This window comes from Telopea speciosissima, chromosome 2, assembly GCF_018873765.1.
Source record: "Telopea speciosissima isolate NSW1024214 ecotype Mountain lineage chromosome 2, Tspe_v1, whole genome shotgun sequence".
NCBI lineage: Eukaryota > Viridiplantae > Streptophyta > Magnoliopsida > Proteales > Proteaceae > Telopea > Telopea speciosissima.
In genome coordinates this window covers 4,645,071-4,654,037 of record NC_057917.1, presented here as the reverse complement: position 1 = coordinate 4,654,037, position 8,967 = coordinate 4,645,071, and positions in this window count along the sequence as shown.

Below are 8,967 nucleotides of genomic sequence, written 5' to 3'. Positions count from 1 at the left end.
TAGCTCTTTTAGTTAAGCTTCATATCTCTGTCCGTGAGCAACCTCCTCCTTCTCGATCATTCTTATACTCAAACTTTCCAAAGCACCTTAAGCCGTTTTTTACTCTTGCTCTCTTGAACTACAACCCGCTCCTACCAATGGAATCGTTCGATACCTTGTACCAAGCCGCCTACAGAAAAGCCTCCAGTCATCCTGATTTTATCCCTTTTAATTTTCATGTCAATCCGTTGTGGCACATTGATGCTGATCAGCTCTCCTTTTATCCTCAGTTTGACGAGTATGGGGAGCGGTTTCAGGAGGGTGGATGTGCAGAAGTATATAGAGGACTGTAAGTATTTGATGTGCCATGTCTAAGTTCTTAAGTCCTGGTAGAGAAATTATTTTTAAACTGTTACTCTTAACTTATGATCTAAAAGTAGTTTTATTTGATATACTATTCAAATGTTATGCCCAGAAGCATGTCGTTGATTATATCTTGTTTCTTTCATATTCTTTGCTTGAAAGACCAACAAGCTGCATTGACCCACTTCTTTTCATCAACCCAAAAAAAAAGCATTGACCCACTTATTTTGAGTTATTTGTTAAAGTTGACAACATTGAACTGCAGGGCTTTGATTCCTCAAGCTAGGATTCTATCCTTTCTTGTCTTCTCTATTCTATTAATTATTCTATTATAAATCTGTTCACCATTTTCATTTTCTAGGTATGATGATGATCTTGTCGCAATAAAATGGATAGAGAATAATCAACAAAACAGAGACAATCAGGAGATGATTGAAAGAGAGATAAATATATTGTCACAAATGAATCACGACAATATAGTGATGGTTTGTTTTTGTTTTTTTAACAGATTTTGAGCCTTCTCTTATCTAATGCGTTTAATCTTGATGGACTTACTTACGTTTTATGAAACAAATTTTATTTATTTTTTATTTATTGGTTTTAGATAACTTTTGTTATTTTCTTACCGTTGACAGTTTTCTTGACTTGTTTTGTTGGAATAGTTCATTGGTGCGGCTGTCCATGACGCATGTGTTATTATAGTAATGGAGTTTATGGAAGGAGGAACGCTCGCGGACTATTTAGCAGATAATGTATCTGTAGATTTGGAAAAAAGTATACGTTTCGCCCTTGACATAAGTAAATCTATGGAGTACATACACAGAAAGAATATACTCCACAAAGACTTGAAACCGGGTAATAAAATTTTCTTACTGTTTTATAATTTGTTGAGGCTAAAGAGTTAAGTCTTTTGTTCTTTAAGTGAATTAAGTCTTGCATTTTCATAACTATACATGGATTGGAGTCAAACTAACTTTGTTTCTTTCGGTTTTTTTTTCCTCAGAAAATCTTGCACTTACAAAAGATAAAATGACAGTAAAATTGTTGGATTTTGGGCTAGGGGAGGATGAAACAACTGAAAAGAATATCAAGTCAGGTACACCCATGTATATGGCTCCTGAGATAATCACTTCTTCCTCCACTAAACCTATTTGAACACGTTTTCTCATTGAAATTTCAATATCTGATTATGGAAATCTTGATCAGCTTTTAAGGAGAGATTTAAACTACGATCTCAAGGCTGATATCTATAGTTTCTCCATCATTCTGTTGGAGTTGCTAACACATCAATCACCATTTGGGAGTAATACAGGTTTTAATTCTATGGAGAATCGTGTTCTAGTCCAGGTATCGTTTTATCTACATATATATGACTTTTTGAATCTTAATCGAAACATAATTACCTTAACAGATGTAATTGACATGAGTTTGAATATTGGGTTTTACAGAAAGAAAGGCCTAGTCTAGATGGCATTCCGGAAGCAATCAGCCTCCTCTTGAGGAGATGTTGGGAAACTGAACCTCACACCCGTCCAGAGTTCAGTGAGATTATCGAAATACTGACGGAGTTCCTTAGAAACATCTAGGAGACTAATTTGATTACACTGGACCTCCTAGCTTGATTGCCTCCTTATTTATGACATGTTTTAAGTTTATGGAACAAAATTTGTGGATGATATGCTTGGTTTTGTAACTCCTTCGGGAGTATGATATATATTTTTTTTGTTTCTGCACTCGTACTTGGCTCTTGCATCCTGGTTTCTTTCATCTATAGAATTATGGCATAGTTTGGGTGATATAGATTGTATTATTGTATTGCTATACTACGAAAATAGTTACTGGTATACTTCAAATCTGTTATATCCTGCTTATTGGTGGAGTGAGATAGTAGTGTGAAAATAATATGTAATGTTACATCTTTCCAACATCACCTGCAAGTTCTATCTCCATTCTACTTGATTCAGCATGTTAATGTTGCATGGATTGGATGTGCATTTTACAATTACATATCTTTTCTTCTTTCATTACATGTTGTTTTTATCAAAACTATTTTAACTCTTAACCATTAGATAGGGATGACAAGCCACAATAACCAATGATTACAAGAGTTGGTGTAATGATATACCATGGCAGATGAGTCATAGATATAACCAACACTATACTAATATATATCTAACAAGTATAAGTTAAGAATGTTTACCAAAAAAACAGTATATGTTAAGAATGTTTTAAATGACAATTGACCAAATTTTTAAGTCGCACGTGGGGACATTTGTTCAAGAGAACTGGCACATGACAATAACTGTTGCTATTTGCTATTAGGTAAACCGAAGCCCCATTCTTTCATTAAAGCATTAACATTTAGGGAAATTTTCATCGACACCCCTTTTGTTGGATCGTGGAATTAATGCCACCTAGTAAGAGCCAAATTTTTATTTTTTTTGGTAAAAAAGCCAAAATATCAATTTGGACCACAAAAAAAAAAAAAAAAACTAAAGGAAAAAACATTTCAACTTTTAATTAGTGACATCAGCATGTTAATATTTTTGTACAGACTAGTTTACCCTTGTTTTTATTCATTACGTTTTTTATTCTTTTTTCTTTCCTTCTTCTCCCTCTGCTATTTTTTCCGATTGCCGCCGCTGCCACCACCACCACCATCCCCTCCAGCACTCCTTCTCTCGCTCTTACTCTCCCTCCCCTGCAACCCCGTCAACATGGAAGCCGGCTTACATCCATGTCTCTCTTCTCTGTTCCTTTCTCCAGTTCTTCCCTCATTCGATGAAACCCTAGAGCCTGTAGATTTACAACTCCATTCTCCAACAAACTTCCAAACCCTAGTTTTCGTGCCCTAAGCTCCCACAACCATGGAAGCCTCGACGGTTCTAAGGCATTCTGACGATCAGATTCCAAGTTATTGAGGAATCTTACTGGAACTAGGATTCTTGAGTAGAAACCTAAACCCAAACTAGTAGAATCGATGGCAGGGATTTAAGGTTCTAGATCAGAAATCAATGGTTGACTGATATCAAGGATTAAACAATAAACTGAACCAGAAATCAGACACAGAAAATTAGATTTAGGGAAACCATAATTATTAGATAGATGAACGAATAGAAGATCAAGTTCGGGAAATCCACCCAAACGGAAGGTTTGGAATCCTCCAGAACCTGTCCTGGTATCGACCAATGCTGAATCCATAGCTACCCCACTCATAATCCACTGAGCACCACCCCTGAATCCACAGATGTCTAAGCCTGAAATCCACAGACCAGTAAAACAACAGCTTATCTTTACTCAAAAAATCACCGTTCGAGCTTCCCTGAGCTAAGAAGGAGAAAGGGAGAGGGATGCCACGGTAGCCGGAGACAGAGAAGAAAGGGGGAGGGAGAGTGAAAGTTGAGGTTTTTTTTATGTTTTAATGTAAGGGGTATTTTCGTCATTTGAATTTCATCCAGTTAACCCCGTTAGTTTTTTAGCCCAACTTGATATTTTGGCCCTTATTGAAGTGGCATTAATTCCATGGTCCAAAGGAGCGTGTGTCGATGAAAATTTCCCTAACATTTAACAATTAAGCTGTAGCAGAGCGCCCATATATAACAGAAATTGATGTCGGAGAAGTGGATGATTGAAGATTATCAGAGGGAAACTGAAGTGATCCACAGCCAGAACCGAGTGGATCTCTACTCTTTAAGAATTGCCTCTTCTGTAGAAAATTTACCGAAAAGGGAAGGTGACGGGGGAATCAAAGACATTTTGCATGTGGAATGATGAAGAGATCGGTTTGTAATTTGGGATTTTACCCTTAAGGGTGTTCACCCTATGGTAAGAGTAATTTGACCATTATAAAAGTGTTAACAGCGATATAACTGCATAAACCTAGCGTAGTAGACTGACTCAAAATAAAGTCATAAAATAAGAGGTGTCTATGATGTTTTGACATTTTTTGAGGTGTTCGTAAGATACGATATGCTTAGAGGGGTGTTCCAGAAAATTTTCCCAAAAAATAAATACTAATGGCATCATTGGAACCCCAAGCTGTGTTTTTCTTTCCGATATAAGGCAATTGTGCAACTCATCTTACAAGGGTCCACTTGATCACGAGGAAAGTACGTTTAAACAAAGGATAATTTACACATACCACCCCTAAGTCCCAATCGTTGACTTTAAATGTCAAATCCTAATCGTTCAATAAGTTTACCCCTAACCGGTTAATGGAGCAACATTTCAAATAAAAAAAAAAATTTATAATCATCTTCATCGGTTTTTTTTTCGGCCACTGTTCTCACCCCACCCTCCCTGCATTGCAAGCCCATCCAAGCGAGAGCGCGAGAGTGCGAGCTTGGAGCCTGCAACCAAAAACCCCATCTGTGTGAGCCCCAACCTTAACACTCCCCTGCAAATCCCTCTCTGAAGTCATCCCTTCGTTTGGTTCTGTTACGAAAACAACGCCCAGAATGGTGATTTGCAGAAGAAAAATGAAAATAGAGAAATAACATACAACGCACAACACAGAGATTTAACGTGGTTCACCTCCAATATGGAAGCTACATCCACAGCTGAGCAGTAGAACATATCTCTAAAGTGTTACAAACCCTCTCTTCTCTCTCTCAAAGAGAAAAGAACAATATATATGAAAACCCTAATCAAGAAAGTACATAAATGCCCCCGGCCCAATAATGGGAGCTGGACCAAAACATAATATTTCGAGGTTGTTTCGAGGCCGAAACGGCCCTCCGAAGATCTCAACCGCACTTTCTGGACCAAATCAGGCTTCACCAACAACAGGTTCGCCTTCGAGCATAAAACGTCTGACATTGCTTGTGCAGAAAATTAAAACGATAAAAAAAAACCCAAAAATAGGGATTCATTTGCATAAATGGATATAGGCTCTTCGAGGAAGAAAAGTAAAACGGTAAAAAAAAAAATCTTAAACAAAATTGAACAACAGACTCATCAATTTCAGAAAAGGAGAGATTTATGTTCAAAAGAACTAGAAACAGAATTTGCAGTGAGAAGCAACATAAATAGAGGATATTAGGAATTTCCATTTTACCTGCGAACCACATCTCTCCTTTCCCCAATCTAGTCTTCCCCGACAATGTCGTCTAAGCGGTGTTGATTTTTACAACTCCACTGGGATCGGCGAAGGATCGGCCGTGATTAACAATGGGCATGTTCGGTATCTATCATAACCGAAAGCTATTCTTTCTGACGAGTCTTCAACGGCAATCCTTGCTCGGCAAACCGACATGGTTGGAAAATAACCTCTTGCAAGTTCCTTTCTCAGGTCCGTCAAACAAAGGAGTTATCACCATGTGTCTCCGATATCTCCTCTTTCTCCAGTCGATTTCTCCTCGTCAGACGTTGTCGGTGAAGAAGAAGAAACAGCTTCTGACAAAAGGAGCTACCGACTATGGAAGGTAATAACCGGTAAGTATTCAAATAAACGTCTTATATGTTTAACGGTTGAGATCTAATTCCATAGAAATCAACGATTGAGATGTAGGTGTTGCGAATAAGGTTATGGCTGTTAGCTCTTCTACTACCGCTCACTCTTATTTTTATGTGACTAGTGTAAAAGTATCAAAATGGAATATGATTGAATAACGAAACTATAATCGAACTGAACTGCATCGTGGAAAAATGATCAGATTATGATTTCATAGGTTATCTTCCAGGTTCAGTTTTGATTTGCATGGTTACGACGGTTTCAAATCAAATCGAATAGGAGCCAAAAACATAGAATAAAAACTAGTATCGTCTCTCACTCAATCACTAGCTCACACATCAATTTAATTAATCAATAAAAATAATGAACAATTGAATAAAATAACAATTATTGCATCATACTTAAAAACAAAAAATAAGTAAAATTTCTTGAAACTAGGATGGAGTAACATAATAATGAAATTAATCAAATGAGTTGGGGTTAGAGCCGTGGGGGTGGATGGTTAGGAAATTATTGTCGGAATGCTTACTAATGCCAAGAGTTATCGGATCAGTTATTGAACACTTGAACCGTATTGGGTACCGATCACTTGTAAAACCGATATGATATCAATATAGCATCGACACTAATTGGTTGTATCAGATAAGTTTACCCCCTGATTTATTTTTTTAATAAATAGATTTTCTTTACTATTTTACCCTTTGCCTGTACCATTTCACTGGTATGATATCGACACAATATCAGGATCATGGTTTGAAGATTCGGTATTGGATCGGCCGATTCACATCTGTATTGGTCTCATCGGTTGAGACCAATACCAATTCCTAGCCGATCCCGTCTCAGTGGACATGTACAAACAAGGCTAAAATTTTGAATTAAAAAAATCTAATTTTTTTTATGGAAGGAGGGGTAAATCTAACCGATCTAGACCATGACCATCATCATTCCCAGCACCATTAACAACAACACTAGAACCATAATCTAAGTAAATCGGACAGCTCTCTGTAGGGGTGTAAGCTTGACCCTGTCAACCCGAGCCCGTCTTGAGCCCGAACAGGGCATGGGTTGGATTTTTTGACCTTGAAAGCGAGTTAGGGTTGGGATTTTCATACATAGAATTAGGGTCAGGGCTAGACCAGTGTTGAGGCTTCGGGCTGAGCCCAGCCTGGCCCAGCCTTATGTTAGTTATATGCTTTATAATTTAGTGTTTATATATTACAATTTTTGTTTAGTATCTAATTATCTATTGGTTTATCCCCCTAAAAAAAGTCTAATTATCTATTGAATGAAAGTATTTAAAATTTTGAAATTAGGCTAAGTGTTTTAACCTAAAGAAAAAACTAATAATCAATTAAATATTAAAAAAACCAATACCCAATCACATGTGTCTCATTTTTTTTAATGCATACGATGACGGAAATGGAAAATAAGAAGGGTCAGCTAGGATTGGAAAAATAGGATCAACCATGGCCAACTCAGCCTAGCCCAACCCAATCAGGGTCAATTAAGGCTGGGTTGGGCTTGGGCCGAGCTAAGAGGACGATCCTGTCTCTGTGATTGTTACGCCAGGTTGGGTCCGTTGGGATGGAGTTACAAGAACTTTGTGTGACTACAAATTGTGTCAAAACAATAAAAGAGAACATTTATCAGCAAAATCAATGTAAATTCATGTAGTAGGCTCTATTGATTGCCTATTTTATTCATGCCACCAACCTTTTACACGTTCCAGCTCTAGGAAGCTGGTTATGCAATTTAAGAATTTAGTTAGTCTCCAGGGAGCCCAGCACGCCCAGGGTTCTGCTAACCGTTGGGCTGTGCCGTACACATCCCTAGGTATCCATTGAGATGTGTGTGGCATAGCTCAGGTGCTAGATGCCCCCTGGCAGTACCCTAGGCACTAGGTTTCCTGGAGACGATCTTGATCTGCGATTTAGTCATCAAATCTGGCAAGTTGACTGGCGCACCCCCCCCCCCCTAGAAAAGGGGAAAGGACCAGGGATACACCAATCATTTCTCACACGAGTATACCTTGATGCTTATACATGCCACACTACAACACCGGTTAACATTCCACTTCCCTTATTTATTAGGTAATTTACACATACCACTCCTGAGATAGTGAAGGGGTGAAGAGAGTTTCAGATTTGGGGAAGATGAGGCAATTTGGTCAATCTCCCTCTTAATTTTAACACTATTAGTCATCAACTGTCGGAATGGGTGTATTTATTAACATTTGTAAACCTCAGGGGTGTACATAGAATTATCCAAAATTGGGGGGGTAAAAATTATACTTTCGTTAAACCTGAGGGGTGTGGTATGTGTAAATTACCCTAGATAAAACACTAAAAATCCGTACAAATTTATTGAAAAATTAAAAAGTAGGTCAAATTCCCCAAAATATCTATCAAAAACCCAAAAAATTGTAAGTATCCGATTAAACCGAGTTGACTGATCAAGGAAACTACGGATTTGGTCTTGCAGAAGGATGGTGAAGAAATTATTGTCGGAGTGCTTACTAGTGCTCTAGTGTATCAGATCAGGTATTGGTCACTTGAATCGGAGTGGGTATCGATCACCTGTAAAACCGATAGGATATCGATAATGGCATCGACACTAATCGGTTGTATCTGATAAGTTTACCCACTGGTTTTCTTTATGAAAAATATAGATTTTTTTTTACCTATATTACCCTTTGCTTGTACCATTTGACTGATACGATATCGGCACAATATCAGGATCATGGTTTGAAGAATCGGTATTGGATCGGCCGATTTGCATCGGTATCCGTTGAGACTTGAGACCTATAAGAGAAAAAAATAATAATAATAAATAAGGGAAACCGAGTTAAGTCTCTGTGAATTGATATGAAATGTGGCAATGGGAGAAGGTTATTAGAGAGGAATCCTCATCAATGTCGTTGGGGAGGATACCGACTCGGGTTTTAGTAATCGATCCAAATCAATTAGGTTTTATCCCTACTTCCTTAAAAATATATATATATTTTTTAATTTAAAATTTTACCCTTATCTGTATTGGTCCACCGAGATGGGATCGACCTGAAATCGATATTGGTCTCAACTAAGGGTGTCAATTTGGGACCAGAACCGGGAACCGTCCCGCTGAAACCCGATACCGAACCGTCCCATTAATAAATGGAACGGTATTGGGATCTG